This window comes from Nicotiana tabacum, chromosome 10 (assembly GCF_000715075.1).
Source record: "Nicotiana tabacum cultivar K326 chromosome 10, ASM71507v2, whole genome shotgun sequence".
In the NCBI taxonomy this organism is placed as follows: Eukaryota; Viridiplantae; Streptophyta; class Magnoliopsida; order Solanales; family Solanaceae; genus Nicotiana; species Nicotiana tabacum.
The window spans coordinates 55,130,001-55,146,436 of record NC_134089.1 but is presented as its reverse complement, the minus strand read 5'-3'; the positions used below and the strand labels follow the sequence as shown (position 1 = coordinate 55,146,436).

The 16,436-nt window shown below is 36.0% G+C and overlaps 1 long non-coding RNA gene across 1 annotated transcript; it reads right to left on the bottom strand.

Moving 5' to 3' along the window:
• Window positions 1-1,886: 1,886 nt before the first annotated feature.
• On the bottom strand, window positions 1,887-12,501 carry LOC142164652 (uncharacterized). Its single transcript, XR_012695496.1, has 2 exons — window positions 11,994-12,501; window positions 1,887-4,570 (listed from the first exon to the last, which is right to left on the bottom strand). It is a non-coding gene; the product is annotated as an uncharacterized LOC142164652 (long non-coding RNA).
• Between the last annotated feature and the right edge of the window lie 3,935 nt (window positions 12,502-16,436).

The window sequence follows — 16,436 nt, the reverse complement described above, 5'->3', positions numbered from 1 at the left end:
TCATGTTGGGGCTGGGCAAATAGCTTTGTAAGAAGCAGCTCTGTAGCTGGGTTCTTGCAGATTTGGCACCTTGAATTCGAAGAAGTAATGAAAGGAAATTCTGGAATCAGTAGAAACTTTCATTTTTACTGTATTTTTGTTCCTTTAGAATTTCTTGGATGTCAACCGTTAATGTGCTGATTCTCTAGGAATTAAAACTTCATTGTATAATTTTAGGATTTACAAATTTGTAAATGGACTGTTATAATGATTCTTTTAAGTTCAGTGCTTTCCTATGTTTAGTTAGTATAGGGTCACCACAGCTGGGCCCCTTTGCTTTCTTTGTAATAAAACAGTATCATGGTAAAATGACTTGGCATGAGTTGGGCCAGACTTGCATTGAGGTCCGACATTGGAGCTCATTTGATCAAGTCTGGGCCCAGGCAAATGGGCCTGGACGTTGAACCCTGCAGATGGACTTCAATTATAAAGTTTTTTTTATTACAATAGAAAACATGTTATTATATCTAGTTCAGCCATGCATGTAATTGTCAATTGATAGTACTGTTTGACCTTTACTGATTTCACTCAACCAGCAATAGGCATAGTCGTGCTTGAATAGGCAAATTTCGGTTGATTCAAAAGGGGTAGATAGGCCCAGTCAAAAAATTTAGTAACTGGGCCCGCCTGATTTTGGCCCAATGTGGGCACAAACATGTCTAAATTCTCAATGAAGGCAATAGCTCTCAAGTTTTTTCTCTAATGGGCCAAGTCTTAGGCCCAAATGCAGCTCCTTTTAAAAGCTGAACCTTTCTTCCTAATTTAACTAAGCCCAGACTTCCCATTTTCTAGTTAAAAAATCTCTTGGGTTAAGCTTCAAAATTAGTAGTCTTAACTAAATAAAAATGCAAACCCCTTTTAGTGAAAATAGTTCAAGGCGTGCCATCTTCCATTAAATAACCTAGGGCCCTCATATAGATATTAATTTAGTATTAAAATTGCCTTGAACTTTCGTAGTTTGCTTTAGGCCCGATTTAGATTAGTATCGCGATTATATATACGTTCGCGTAATATAATTGCAAATTAAATTCTTAAAAGACTCGAGGGATGCGTTCGCGCAACTTTAACCAAACCTTTCTTAATAAATTAACAAAAGCGTTATTAATCGTGGACACGTTCGCATGATATAATTTTGACGCGGCAAAAGAAAAGAGTATACGTACGCGTAACTCAATTCCTTCATTACGAATAAATCAAGTGATTTAAAAGCGTTAAAAAGATAAATGCACATAGGTCCTAAAAATGAGTAGTTAAATAACTTAAGCCAAGTAATAATTGCTAAGCGTTCGTGCTAGAACCACGAAATCTGAGAATGCCTAACACCTTCTCCCGGGTTAACAAAATTCCTTATCTAGAATTTCTGGTTCGCAGACTTGAAAAAATAAAAAAATTTCCTCGATTTGTGATTTAAAATAAACCGGTGACTTGGGACACCAGATAATTTATTCCAAGTGGCGACTCTAATTAAATAAATAATCCCATATCGAATAATGTCACTTTAATTGAAAAAACTCCCTTATATCCTTCTCGGGGCGTAAAAAAGTAGGTGTGACATTACTGCGTTGTTCATTTTTCTAAATTTGAGATTGCTTGTGATCGGTCTCAGAATTATGAAAAAGTTATTTGTGGAAGAAATTGGGTCACCTTCCTCCTTTAATTAAAATTTCAATCCAGAATCACCAGACGATTTCAAAAAATTTTGCAATCACAGTTGTCTATCTCATTTTTCAAATTAATTAAGTTCTAATAAAGCCAAATTCTATGACACGAAGAATAACCAAATTAAGACCAGATTCGTGATTGTAAAAATCTATAGATGCCATGATTTTTAAACAAGAACAAATCGATACACAAGACATGGAGTATCATTATCCCATTTAATTCAAAGTCAATCATGATCTAACACAAAATCATATGTAAAATAAAGATTCTGAGCTTAAGAGAAAGGAAATGGACCTCCAAATAGATACGCTGACTATTTTAAAACTCGACGATGCACAGGACCACGATCGGACCTCGACAGGCGAAAGACTGACTGAACCTCGCTAGAGAAACTCGAATCTCGCCGACGAACTCGACTCGACCCAGAGAACACTGAAGCTCAAAGAGCTGACCGAAACTCAAGATATGAAAACCAGGAGATGTTCTAAAATTCCATGAAAGATGGGAGAAAGCTCAAAAATGGAGTAGTGAAACCAAGACAATACACCAAGATATACACTTCTGTTTTTTGTTTTCTATTTAGACCAAATACAGATATGTGAAACAATCAATGGTAGTGATTGCTCAATTGTGCTTTGTTCTGCTCAATAAGGTACGTAATATGCTTAAGACCATATTTCACAATGATGGGTTTCTTTGTTTCAGGGGAGGGCTACTGTTGGTATTCCACCAATTTGAAGAAGAAAAGCAGAATTGCTTTTTAATCGGAATCATGGAAGGGGCTGCCGTTTTCTCTTGGTTTTTTGTCTAGGTCTCCCTTTTTGATTTAGGAATTAGGGATTATTTTATAGGGGTAGGAATTAAGTTGTTGAAATAGCACGGTATAATCAGTTTTCGGATTGGTCATTCAAAAATAGCCAGTGTTTATGAAGTCAATGAAAAATAGTCACTATTTTGCTGCAATAGAGACCGGTCCAGCATAATATACTGGAGTTCGGTGCATCTGTGTATGAACTCTAGCATATTATGCTGGACTGATATACTGTGCTGACTCCAGTATAATATACTGGAGACTAGAGCACCGGTTCTCCAAACTCCAGTATATTATACTGGACAGTTATACTTGCTGGAACTCCAGTATATTATGCTGGAGTTCTAATGTACTTATGCTGGAACTCCATCATATTATGCTGGAGTTCCAGCATACTTATCCTGGAACTCCAGTATAATATGCTAGAGTTCAAGCATACTTATGCTGGAACTCCAGTATAATATACTGGCGTATTTTCCGGGTTTTGAACAGTGTTTTCGCTCAGATTTATCTTTACATGAAAAGTGGCTAAATTTCGATTACTTTTGAAACTGAGCTATTTTTGAACGACCAGTTGTAAATCTGGCTATTTTTGAATTTCTCCTAATTAGGTTAGGTCAAAATGGAAAATGAGTATGGGCCCAATATTTTGGACTATGGAATTATGGGCTAAGTCCGAAAATTAGGCTTAAAAATAGGTTGTTTGAACCCAAATTTTATTCTTTCTCCGTGAACAAGACTAAAATACTACCTTATTCACTAATTAATCTTACTTAAATAAAATAACTACTAAAATAAGACTAATCGTTAAAACAATAATTTTTTTTGTATTTTCAAATATCATATTAAAATAAAAATAAGGTACTATTTTTTTTATTTTTTAGTTTTACGAAAAATAATAAATTAAAAGCAACTAAAAAGAAGAAATATTTTTGTAATTTTTATTTTTTTTAAAAAAATAAAGCAAAAGAGTCAAAACTAATTGAAATATCGATATTAGGCCTAAACAAAAAAAAATTACGCTAAAATGGGTGAAATCTCGGGGAGGGTCAAAAATCACATGTCTACAGCTGCCTTTCTTTGACTGGAAACACGAAGAATTTTCAGACAAAGAACGACGAGATAAGTTTTTTGACCCGACCTTTATTTCGAGAGACCGAAAACTAAAAGAAAGGAGAATGTGACCGAGCCCTAGTAGTTGAGCTGCCTACATATCCTTGGCTATAAAGGAATCAGGCCACGTGTAGTTCAGAAGTGAATGAGGTGATAGAGTACCGAGGTGGAGAGCCGATCGAGGTGCCATTCCGTCGAGGTTCCGTTTTGCGGTCCTGTTATTACATCAAAATCAAAAAATGAAAAAGACTAGCTAAGCCTTTCAACTATGAGTTACAAGATTCATATCTATAAGTCTTCTGAAGCTTGGTCTTGAGTCTTGAAGGGCTCTTCATGTGGACTTTAGATTTGAATCTTGACGCTTGCTAGCTGCAGGTGCTAGTTCATTCTTCTTCGGATCAAGATCGGACATGCAATGTTCTTGATTTCAACCATGTCTTGAGCAGTTCACATCTTTCTCTACTTCTGCATTTGGATTCACTTCCCTTTTTTTTATTTTCTTTCTTGTTTCTTGGATTGAGACTTCTTCTTTGGTCATCTCAAACTATTGACTCTCATTCTTGCCGCGAGCTTCTGCTACTTCTAACTTGGATTGAACTCTGAAACGACTTCCCTTGTTCTCCAGGTGGGCGCCTGATTGCTAAAACTTGAACTGACTTCCTTTGAAACTTGAACTGCTTTCCCTGAAAACTTGAATTGTTTTCCCTTGAAACTTGAAGTGTCTTCCTTCGAAACTGCTTTTCCTTGAAACTTGAACTGTCTTCCCTTGTTCTCCAGGTAGGCGCTTGATTGTTGAACTTGACCTATCTTCCTTCGAAACTTGAACTGTTTTCCCTTGTTCTCCAGGTGGGCACCTGATTGCTGAACTTGAACTGTCCTCATTTGAAACTGCTTTCCCTTGAAACTTGAATTGTCTTCCCTTGTTCTCCAGGTGAGCGTATGATACTACAGCAAAACAGACAAAACAAAAGAAAAATATAGATGCACGTCTCCTAAAAGTGATTGAGCTTGCGGAAAACTATAGATTAAGCTTGACTAAAGTAAAGACTGACCCCATTCTCCAGGCGGGACCCCTGATTTCAAGAAAACTAAAAATTGACCCTCTCTTTTTCTTTTTCTTTTTTCTTCAAATCCAGACTTCCTCTTTTTTAAAAAAAAAATTATTATCCTAGGAAAAAATTTATCAGACTAGATTTTAATCTTAGGAGAAAGATTCATCAGACTAAGATTTTGATCCTAGGAGAAACATCATATTAGGGCTCTTTTCTTCTTCTTCTTTTTGTATCTTAGGAATTCATCACACTAAAATTTCTATCCTAGGAGAAAGTTCATCAGACTAGGTCTTCTATCTTAGGAGAAAGATTCATCATACTAAGATTCTGATTTTAGGAGAAAGTTCATCAGACTAGGTCTCTTTTCTTTTTTCTTTTTTTTGGTATCTTGGGAGAAAGATTCATCAGACTAAGATTCAGATCCTAAGAGAAAGTTCATCAGACTAGGTCTCTTTTCTTTTTTCTTTTTTTGATATCTTAGGATAAAGATTCATCAGACTAAGATTTCTATCCTAGGAGAAAGTTCATCAGACTAGGTCTTCTATCTAAGGAGAAAGATTCATCAGACTAAAATTTTGATCCTAGGAGAAAATTCATCAGACTAGGTCTTCTATCTTAGAAGAAAGATTCATCAGACTAAGATTTTGATCCTAGGAGAAAATTCATCAGAATAGGTCTTCTATCTTAGGAGAAAAATTCATCAGACTATGATTTCGTCCTAGGAGAAAATTCATCAGACTAGGTCTTCTATCTTAGGAGAAAAATTCATTAGACTAAGATTTTGATCCTAGGAGAAAATTCATAAGACTAAGTCCCTTTTCTTTGTTATCTTAGGAGAAAGATTCATCAGACTAAGATTTTTATTGGGAGGAAAATCCATCAGACTAGGATTTTTTATCCTAAGAGGAAACAATGTGAAGATCAATGGCAAGATTTTATGCGCAATAGCAAGATAAATAAAGGCAAAAATTTGAGAAACTTCCCTTTGTCGGCTCTTCTCTTCTCTTCTTTTTCTCTCTTTTTTTCTATTTTTTCTTTCTTTTTCTCTTTTCTTTTTCCTTCTTTCTCTTTTTCTTTTTTATTTGTACCACTTTCCTTGCACCGCTTTGTTCCTGTTTCAAACAAAGAAAATTTTGTCAGTTTTAAAAGATGGTGGTCGGTTTATGGTCTTGAGTCTTTGGCAGCTTGACTTTGTGCTCAATCAGCTTGAGTCGGTCTCAAGAGACTTTTGCTCTACATCAACCCTGATTGTTTCGCACCCGTTACCATTAGTATTTGTGGCTCAATCAACCTTATCCCAACTGGAGATCTTTGCTTAAGTGACCTTTTCTAATATCATGAATGACTTCCTGCTCTTGTCAGAGAGAATCACAAGTTATCTTTGCTTGTGCCAAGTTGACTGGAAAGAGTTTTTTTGGGAGAGCCTTTGCATGAATCCTCAAGGCATGTTAACAGTAACAACTGAGTGTGTTGTCCAAATTTACTTTGTGTAACTGAAAAGCTGGTAGCAGATTTTGAAATCTTTTCTTGCTTGTTTTGACAAGGACTGACTCAGAGTGAAGGATACAATGATGCAAAGAAACGAATATTAACAAGAAATTCCCCATGTCGGAAGAATAAAAGGAAAAGTTTTTATTAATAACTAACCTTAATGATCATGACATGCATTTTGGACTCAAAGACCTGATCTATCAAACTAATCCAATCCTCCCTTTTACCATTCTTATGACCTTTGAAGTCGGGCTTGTTCGTGCCGATCCTTTGCATCTGCTTCATGACTCACTTTCGACTAGTGGTACCCCGAAAAGTTTTCACCAACAAGCCTCTCTCATTTATTTATCTCTACTTACCGCGCCTTACTGTGCCCGTGAGGGTTTTCACTAGTAAGACTCTCTCATTTCTTTTATTTTTTCTTTTTCTTTGTTTTCTTATGTGAGCAACTTGACAGTGTTCTATGTCGCATGACAACCGTTGCTCATTGCATACATCTCTTGGCATTCTTGAAGGTTGATCAGGAAGTCTTTATTTGGAAGGCTTTTGGATATGGATAGGAAGAAAGGCCGGTATGAGGCTCAAAATAGACTAAAGATGACGGGGTTGTATACTTACAACTTTTGGAATCGACTCTTTTAAAAATGAAATAAAATCTTTGCCCCAATTTCAGCTATTGGGGATTTTTTTTGATTTTTTTTCCTTGTCTTTTTTTTTTCAAAACAAGTTGCCCAGCTTCTATTTTTTGGGGGCATGGACCTTTGCCAGTTCTTTTCTTCTTCATTGTTTTTTTTCACTTGAACTTTTTAAGAATTTCCCTAGTTTGTACTCTTGGGACATAGACTTTTATTTTCTTTTTTTTTCATTCTTTTTTTTTGACTCTTGACTCTAAACTTGATTTCAAAAGAGGATGGTCAAAGAAAATAACACAGGCTCAAAGGGGTGACAAATGGTATAAAATATTTGGGTAGCAGAAAAAGGGCCTCCCAACCTCGAGAACGCCAAACATAGTATCTTTTCGCGATCACAACATTGACGAACATGTCTGTCTTCTTGATATGTCATGGTCACAAGACACTTTCCATCCTTTAATGTCAAACTTTCCAACAAACTTCAATTGATTAAACATCCTCAAGTCTGATCTTCACAATGATTTGAAAATGAATTTTACTCGACCTTAATTCCAAAGTATTTCAACTCTTTATTCATCCTGAAAAGTATTTTTTTTTTCAGTTATCCAATTCCAGGTTAAATCAGTTTCTAAGATCTGACCAAAATTTTCGCATGCATGTCATGCCATTAGAAGAAGGGAGAAAAGAACTAGGAATAGAATGACACAGAAGAACAAACTATATTTTATTGAGTAAAGGATGAAAGGGTTTGATAACAAAACAAACAACCTAAAATTCGAGTTACCACCCTAAAATAACCCGGATAATGAAAATAACAACAGAACAGACAGACAAGACTCACACAAACAAAATGGAGAGATAGAAGGGTTTGACTCAATAAAACAAATAAAATCTGGATGACAACCCTGAAATAACCTAGATAGTAGAAAAAACATCAAAACAAACTACCAAGATTCCTTCCTAGTAAGGAGAGAATGACTTTTCAATTGCTAAGCTTGACATTTAGCCATAAATTTGCTCATCAGAATCACCATGGCCTTCTCCAATTTCAGTCGGCAAGTTCCCGCAAGGATTTTCATACTCCATGTCAGCAGGCATCATCCCCACAAAGTGTGCATCATCATGTGCATGTAAAGGATTCTACGTGATATTCTGGATGTCACTGTCTTGGATCACAATCAGTTTTTCCTGAATCATCCTTTCTATTTCTCTTTTCAAATCCCGATAGCTTTCAACATCGTGCTCCTGGGCATTGAAATGGTATTCACACCTTTTAGAAGGGTCAAAGCTTCTTGCACGTGGGTCCACATGATTTGGAAGAATGGGTGCAATCAAGTCATGATGCTTTAACTTCTCAAATAAGCTTGCATAGGACTCTCCTATTGGCATAAAATTATCTTTCAACCTTTGTTCCCTTCTATACCCTTGGCTTGGATGTGGGTTATAGGGAACTTAAAAATTTTGTGGAGGCTGGTGAAGATTTTGTGGTGCTCGTGCTCGCCTTCTTGGGTGATTTGGTGGTTGGACAATATACTGAGGTGGAGCAACAGAGTATTGTGAGTTCAGAGGTGGATAGTAGTGCTCAGGAGCATCATCGAAAAACAGACAAGGCTGGTCATACCTTTGAGATGCTCTCCTAGGACCTCTTCTCGACCCTAATGTCATCATGTTTTCTTCGTCCTTCTCATTCGTGTCACTAAAATTATCAGATTCAATCTGGACAGCCTGAGTTACAGCTTTGAGAACTGCTTGACTTATAATTCTGCCGGTCTGAAGACCATTCTCAACCATTTCTCCCATTTTGATTGCTTCCGAGAAAGATTTACTCACTGCGGCCATTATGTTTTGAAAATAATCTAGCTCTTGAGCCTAAAGAAAGACAATGATTAGCTCGTGGTCATCCATGAGTGGCTTAACTCTAGCTGCTTGCTCTCTCCATTTAATGGCATATTCCCTGAAACTTTCACTTGGTTTCTTCTTTAGGTTTGAAAGGGAATTGCGGTCTGGGCCAATGTCAATGTTGTATTGGAACTGTTTGACAAAGGCCTGCGTCATGTCATCCCAGACGTACCAGCGAGATGTGTCTTGATCCATAAACCATTCAGATGCTATTCACGTAAGGCTTTCCCCAAAATAATCTATTAGCAATTTTTCATTTCTTCCTGCACCTCTTAGTTGATTGCAATATCTTTTCAGGTGAGCTATGGGATTTTCATGTCCATCATACTTTTCAAATTTGGGATTCTTGAAACCAGACGACAAGTGGACATCGGGGAACATACATAGATCCTTGAAGGAAATACTCTTCTGACCTGCCAACTTTTGCATGTTTTTCAACCGTTGTTCTAAGCTTTTCACTCTTTGGGTCATTTCTTCCTATGCCAACTTTCGGGCAGGTTTCTCAATGTTTGCAGGAAGATCAAACAAGTACGAGTGGTACTCAGGAGAGTGGTACTGCTCTTGCTGGGTAACAAATTGTGACTCATGACAAGGCTGTCCTTGGCCATTGGCCCATGCTTGACACATTTTGGTCATTTGCTGTTTCATTATTCTATTTTCCTGAAACACAGTAGATACCCTGAGTCTCTTGAGCACTTATAACAGCTTCGATGTCAGTTATCAGTTTTCCTTGGATCTTGTGTTGTCCGCTTACCACAAACCGACCACCTCAAACTATCTTCACAATTCAAAACAAAAGACATGTTAGAATGGACTCAGTCAGTCTTTATTATTATCATCATTTTTTCTTTTATTCATTTTTTTTCATTTTCTTTTTTTTTTCTTTTTGGTTGATCGAACCTGATGTGGGTTGCCTACGTATCATATGAGAACATGAATTAGATCTTGCGTAGTTCGAGAAGATTAGGAATACAGGAAATAAACTAACTTTTTTTTTTTGGATTTTGAATTTGAATTTTTTTTTCTTTTAAATTTTCGAAAGAAAGACTTATAAAGAAGAAAGAGAATATTTTTGGATTTTGATTTTGATTTTTTTTTTTCCAGAATTTTTGAAAAGAAAGACTTCTAAAGAAGAAAGATTTTTTTTTAATTTCGACTTTTTTTCTTTGGAATTTCGAAAGAAAAACTTCTAAAGAAGAAAGGAAATATTTTGGATTTTTGGATTTTTAGTTTGAATTTATGAAAGAAATGCTTCTAAAGAAAAAATAAAATATTTTTGAATCTTGAATTTCTTTTCAATTTTTGAAAGAAGAATGAAAATATTTTTGGATTTTGAGAAGAAATTAAAAGAAAATATTGTTGGATTTTTTATTTTAAATTTGGGTCCTAAAGAAAGACTTTTCTAAAGAAAGAAATAATGAAAATATTTTTGGATTTTTGAAAATTGTGGGCCGGAACAAATGAGGTTTGCCTACGTATCTCACATCCGGTGAGAATCAGACCTACGTAGTTCACCCGTTTTGACGGAACAGGAAAAACATGACTTTTGAAAACAATCACTTATTTTCTTTCTCTTTGTTTTTTGAAAATCAGTAGAATTTTGAATTTGGAATACGTACCTCTCACTCTTATTTTTTCGATTTTCTTTTTTCCCTTTTTTTATTTTCTTTCCCTATTCTGGCAGCCAGTCAACATGCAAGCCTAAACAAACAGATACGCAAGTAGCACGTAAGATGCATCATGATGGTCTTTTAATTTCGGGTGCACCTGTCCTAGACGAACCCAACCCCTGTGTTGAGCCCCCAAAGTCAAATACACGTGATGCAAACAAGCGTTCCTACTAGGGATCAACATGAGGCTATGTTATTCTAGGTTTAAAAACATGGGTGTATTATTCTAGACGTGGCTTACCCGAGCGGACAGCTCGAGCCGAGGGGGGACAACGTACCGAGAATACAGAAGCTTCACCGGCTTTGCAACTTGTCCAAACCTCATTCTAAAATTAGGATATGACTCTAACAGAAAAGAAGTCACACGGAGTGAACACTTCCCAGAAGATTTAGAAGACTCAGAGAGAAAATGGGTTTCGTAACAGTTTATATATAGTTCAATCAATATCAAGCGGTAAAAAGCGGCACTTAGCATATTAGGCTCAAACATGTAAAAATCAGATAAAAATAAAGGCAAGTATAACAGTTATTCTAAGCTCGAATTCTGAATCCTGTACCAGAAGTTCTGGGTTCTTATCCCCTGCAGAGTCGCTAGAGCTGTCACACCTCCTTTTTTCACCCGAGGGGGTATAAAGGAGTTTTTTCCAATTTAAGTGACAATTGAAAATGTGAGTATTTTATTTAAAATTCAGAGTCGCCACTTGGAATAATTATTGGTGTCCCAAGTCATTGGTTTATTTTAAAATTCCAAATCGAGGAAATTGACTCTATTTTTATGGTCTGCGAACATAAAAGACCGGGTAAGGAATTCTATTAACTCGGGAGAAGGTGTTAGGCATTCCCTAGTTCCGTGGTTTTAGCACGGTCGCTCGACTATTATTAATTGGCCTAATTATCTGATTTATTACATGTTTTAAACCTATTGTGCATTTTTAACTTTATAACCGCTTTTATTTATCTAACCGCTTTTTAGGATTTATCGAAATTATTTGAACAAGTCACGATGTCGTACACTTGTTTGTTTTGCACACATTGAGAATCGCGTCACATGAAATGCACTCGCAATTTACAACATGTTTATTTTAGTTAATGTTCGAAGTTATGGCCGGGTCATATGAAATGCACACCCGAATGGGATTTACACATCGTGACCATGCCACATGAATCATACCCATAGCCACGATGATTTATTAATCGCGCCTAAAACAACCTACGATGTTACTGCGTTGTTCATTTTTCTAAATTTGAGATTGCTTGTGATCGGTCTCAGAATTATGAAAAAATTGTTTGTGAAAGAAATTGGATCACCTTCCTCCTTTAATTCAAATTTCAATCATGAATCACCAGACGATTTCAAAAAATTTTGCAATCATAGTTGTCAATCTCATTTTTCAAATTAATTAAGTTCTAATAAAGCCAAATTCTATGACACGAAGAGTAACCAAATTAAGACCAGATTCGTGATTGTAAAAATCTATAGATGCCATGATTTTTAAACAAGAACAAATCGATACACAAGACATGGAGTAATCAACATTATCCTATTTAATTCAAACTCAATCGTGATCTAACACAAAATCATATGTAAAATAAAGATTCAGAGCTTAAGAGAAAGAAAATGGACCTCCAAATAGATACGCTGACTATTTTAAAACTCGGACGATGCACAGGACCACGATCGGACCTCGACAGGCGAAAGACTGACTGAACCTCGCTAGAGAAACTCGAATCTCGCCGACGAACTCGACTCGACCCAGAGAACACTGAAGCTCAAAGAGCTGACCGAAACTCAAGATATGAAAACCAGGAGATGTTCTAAAATTCCATGAAAGATGGGAGAAAGCTCGAAAATGGAGTAGTGAAACCAAGACAATACACCAAGATATACACTTCTGTTTTTTGTTTTCTATTTAGACCAAATATAGATATGTGAAACAATCAATGGTAGTGATTGCTCAATTGTGCTTTGTTCTGCTCAATAAGGTATGTAATATGCGTAAGACCATATTTCACAATGATGGGTTTCTTTGTTTCAGGGGAGGGCTACTGTTGGTGTTCCACCAATTTGAAGAGGAAAAGCAGAATTGCTTTTTAATCGGAATCAAGGAAGGGGCTGCCGTTTTCTCTTGGTTTTTAGTCTAGGTCTCCCTTTTTAATTTAGGAATTAGAGATTATTTTATAGGGGTAGGAATTAGGTTAAGTCAAAATGGAAAATGGGTATGTGTTCAATATTTTGGGCTAGGTCCAAAAATTAGGCTTAAAAATGAGTTGTTTGAACCCAAATTTTATTCTTTCTCCGTGAACAAGACTAAAATATTATCTTATTTACTGATTAATCTTACTTAAATAAATAACTATTAAAATAAGACTAATTGTTAAAACAAACATATTTTTTTAATTTTCAAATATCATATTAAAATAAAAATAAGGTACAATTTTTTTGTATTTTTTAGTTTTACGAAAAATAATAAACTAAAAGCAACTAAAAAGAAGAAATATTTTTGTAATTTTTATTTTTTAAAAATAAAGTATAAGAGTCAAAACTAATTGAAATATCGATATTAGGCCTAAGCTAAATATTTTACACTAAAATGGGTGAAATCTCGGGGAGGGTCAAAAATCACATGTCTACATCCAATACCTAGTTATCCGATCCCTCAACCTCGAAAGAGATAAACTCGAGTTCATATTTAACTTTATCCATAATTACATTTGATACCCTCATGGTAAATATAATGGTCGACCTATGAATACAAGTTAAATTACTAAATTTTTAGTTGTCTTTCCTTTCTACTAGAATTTTTCCATTCTAAATCAACTATTTTCCTACACATGCACTACATTGCCGAATCACTCACGGTTATTAGTGACATGCTAAAGTAGTAACAATGATTGGCACTGATGTTGCCCAAACTCACACCACAAATATTGGTAGTGAGGCGGTCGAAGTAAGATTAAAAACCCAACGCGATTCGGGGTCGAATCCTTAGGGAGTTAGAATTGGGATAGGGTATATATTTAGTGCAATTGTATGATGTGCCTCAAATTACACTTCCACATTCTTGTTTGTTGTTTTTACTTCTACTTCAAGCCATTAATTGCAAATATGAAACTAGGAGAAAATATTTTTGGATTTGGTTGTTTTTCAAATGATAAAAGATCTAGGGTCGTGACTTCTACCTAGATGGTTACCTAACGGGTTGTTAACTCTAGGGAAAGTTTGATTAGTCGGGGTTGTAATATATCAATCACACGCAATTACTCACTCTATACCTCTCGGTAGTTTGGGTGATTTTGCCCAATTTGGCTTTCTCAAGTCCAAATGGGTATTTCACAAAACAAGTGATATATGATCAAGTCGGGTATTACTATCTCTAGATTTGACCCTTTAATTGGGGCTACCAATTTCTTGAGTTTACCCCAATTTCTTGTTAGCCACGTTTTCCTAGACTTGGTCTCTCTTTCTCAAGTAGAGACTAAGTCAAATAGGCATGATGTTTGCAACCATTAATTCTTAAATTCAAGCATGAACAAGGCTAAATATCACTAACCCAATCACAAACAAGCCCTAAATAAAACACCCATTAAGTATCCAAAATAGGGTTGGACCACAACCTTAGCTAGAAATTTAGTTACTCATGAAAAATGAAGAAATTAAAGAAGGAATTAAGATAGAATACATAATAATTGATTAGAGAAAGAAAATCTATTGTTTAGAAGTAAATCTAATACAATATTACTCAAAACAGTAAAGAAAACGGCTCAAGTGCCCTCCCAAAACTAAACTTAACCTAAAAATGACAAAAAGTTCTATTTATACTAGGCTGAAAATATTTTTAAAAAAATGCCCCTGTAGAGGTTGTGCGGCCGCACAATTGTGCGGTCCGCACAAATAGGCTTGGCCTGACAGGTTCTATCTTTGCGGCCAAACTCCTTCTTGTGCGGACCGCATAATTGTGAGTGCGGCTGCACTCTTGCTTCTACGGACGCACAATTTTAGTGCGGTCCACACTCCTTGATTTTGGACTTGAACCCAGCTCTCTGATTCTTCAATTCTGTGGACCGCATAATTGTGAGTGTGATCGCACTTGCCATCCTACGACCGCACAATTATGGTTCGGTCCGCATATCTTCAGCTTGCCTAAAACCAACTCTCTAAATCTCCTCTTTTGCGGCTGCACAATATTTGTGCGGTTCGCATAATCTGAAGAAAAACTGACATGGCTCTTTCCTTGTTTTGCGGCCACACACAGTATTGTGCGGTCCACACTGTGGGCCTTTTTACCTTATTTTGGTCCTTGTCCACTTTTAACTCCTTTATGAGTTGATTTTAATTTCTTTGGCTCATATTTCAACATTCCTGCAAGCAAACACATTTCATTAGTTTTTGAGAATACATTTAAGCATTTTGGAGCTAAAACGCTGGTAAAAGAGAGCAAAAGCAGTTAAACACCCTACTTATCAAATCTTCTAAACTTAAACTTTTGCTTGTCCTCAAGCAATTAAGGCAATTCCCACCTCTACTAGAAAAAAGGATATTTCAGCTAGCCTAAGTTAATCAATCACACATCAATTGAGACCAACAATTACCCACAACACATATGAATTATCAACAATGCAATAATTTGACTATTTGAGTACAATAGTTCTAATGTGACAATAGAGCACCAAGAGTTGACTTTATTCATCACGGAAGCTCGCTCTTTCACGTAGGTCATTGTGGATCCCAAACTCCTCCTCCTTTACTCTCTGTTAGCAAATCTCACTTTAGAATATAACACTCGAAACAAGGAATGTGAAAAGTACGCTCATCTCTCTTAAAATGATATCACAAGTCCGGCTCCAAGTACCATAAGCTTTCCCCTCATGTAAATCACCATTAATGTAAGCTCACTCAACTTGAAATTATGTAGGACTTTTTTGGGATGTAATGAAGGATTTTTGGATCAAGGTAGGTCTTGAGGAGATAGAATGGGTTCATCTTACCTTAAGCACTCCATTTTCTCATTTTGGCTCATACTTTGTCGACTCTTTGAGTCAATTTATTTTTTTCTTGAGGGGGACTAGAGAGACGTAACGTCACTCTTTCTTGGTCATGACATTCATTTTTCTCCTTTTCTATTTACTTCATGCCTTTCATCATTATTTTCTTTGAATTCCTTCAACTTCCTACCTTATTCACTTTCTTTTTAGCCTTTTTCTTTTTGTTCTTTCTTTCTTTTCTTTGCCTTCCCTTTTCTTCATTTCTTTCTCTTATTTGTACCTTTAATCACTTTCAAACTCCTTGTCTCTCCCCCAAACTTATGTTTTTGCAAATTATTTCTCAAGAATGCTAAGGAAAGATTGAGTGTCAAGAGAGGGTCATTACAAAACAGATAAAGGCTTGTAACGTGGTTATTGAAAGAAAAAGGACTTAGACTCAACTGGGTTGACTAGGGATATCACATTGGTAGGTTATGGAAGATTTCAAACTTCAAATCAGATCAAGGAGAGCCTACATTCATTTCTCAAGCCAAGATACACTTAGAATTTCACCTAGAAAAATATTTAGGGCAAGTTCTAGACTATAAGCACAGATACTTGGATTTGCAATTCAATACCTCACCTCTCACGCTGCTAGATTGCTAAAGAGAACATATTTGAGGGCCCAGAACAACCCTAGTTAAGATTGAGAATCACAAATGGCTCAACTGAACCACTTGATGGCAGCTTAAGTCAACACAAGAGTCAAAAGGTCACAACTAGAGCTATTTTCTACCAACAACTTTGTTTTTAACCATAAGGCCGTAGGTAATTATGTTGGTACCAAGTGAAGCATACTTGAGACCCCTTTTATTCATTACTATAATATTTTCCAAAACATAAAAGAAAACAGACTCAATCCCTTAAGAAGGTCGTCATGCCATCCATCATTGGGAAGAGCCACCCGGTTCACACAAAATTCACTTTTGGAAAGAACCGCGATATTAAGAAAACCAAATGCTTATTGTTCACTTAAAACGAAAGGAAAAAAAATCTAACAAATCAAAGAGAAGCTACTAGAGTGAATAAGAAGTTATACTACAAA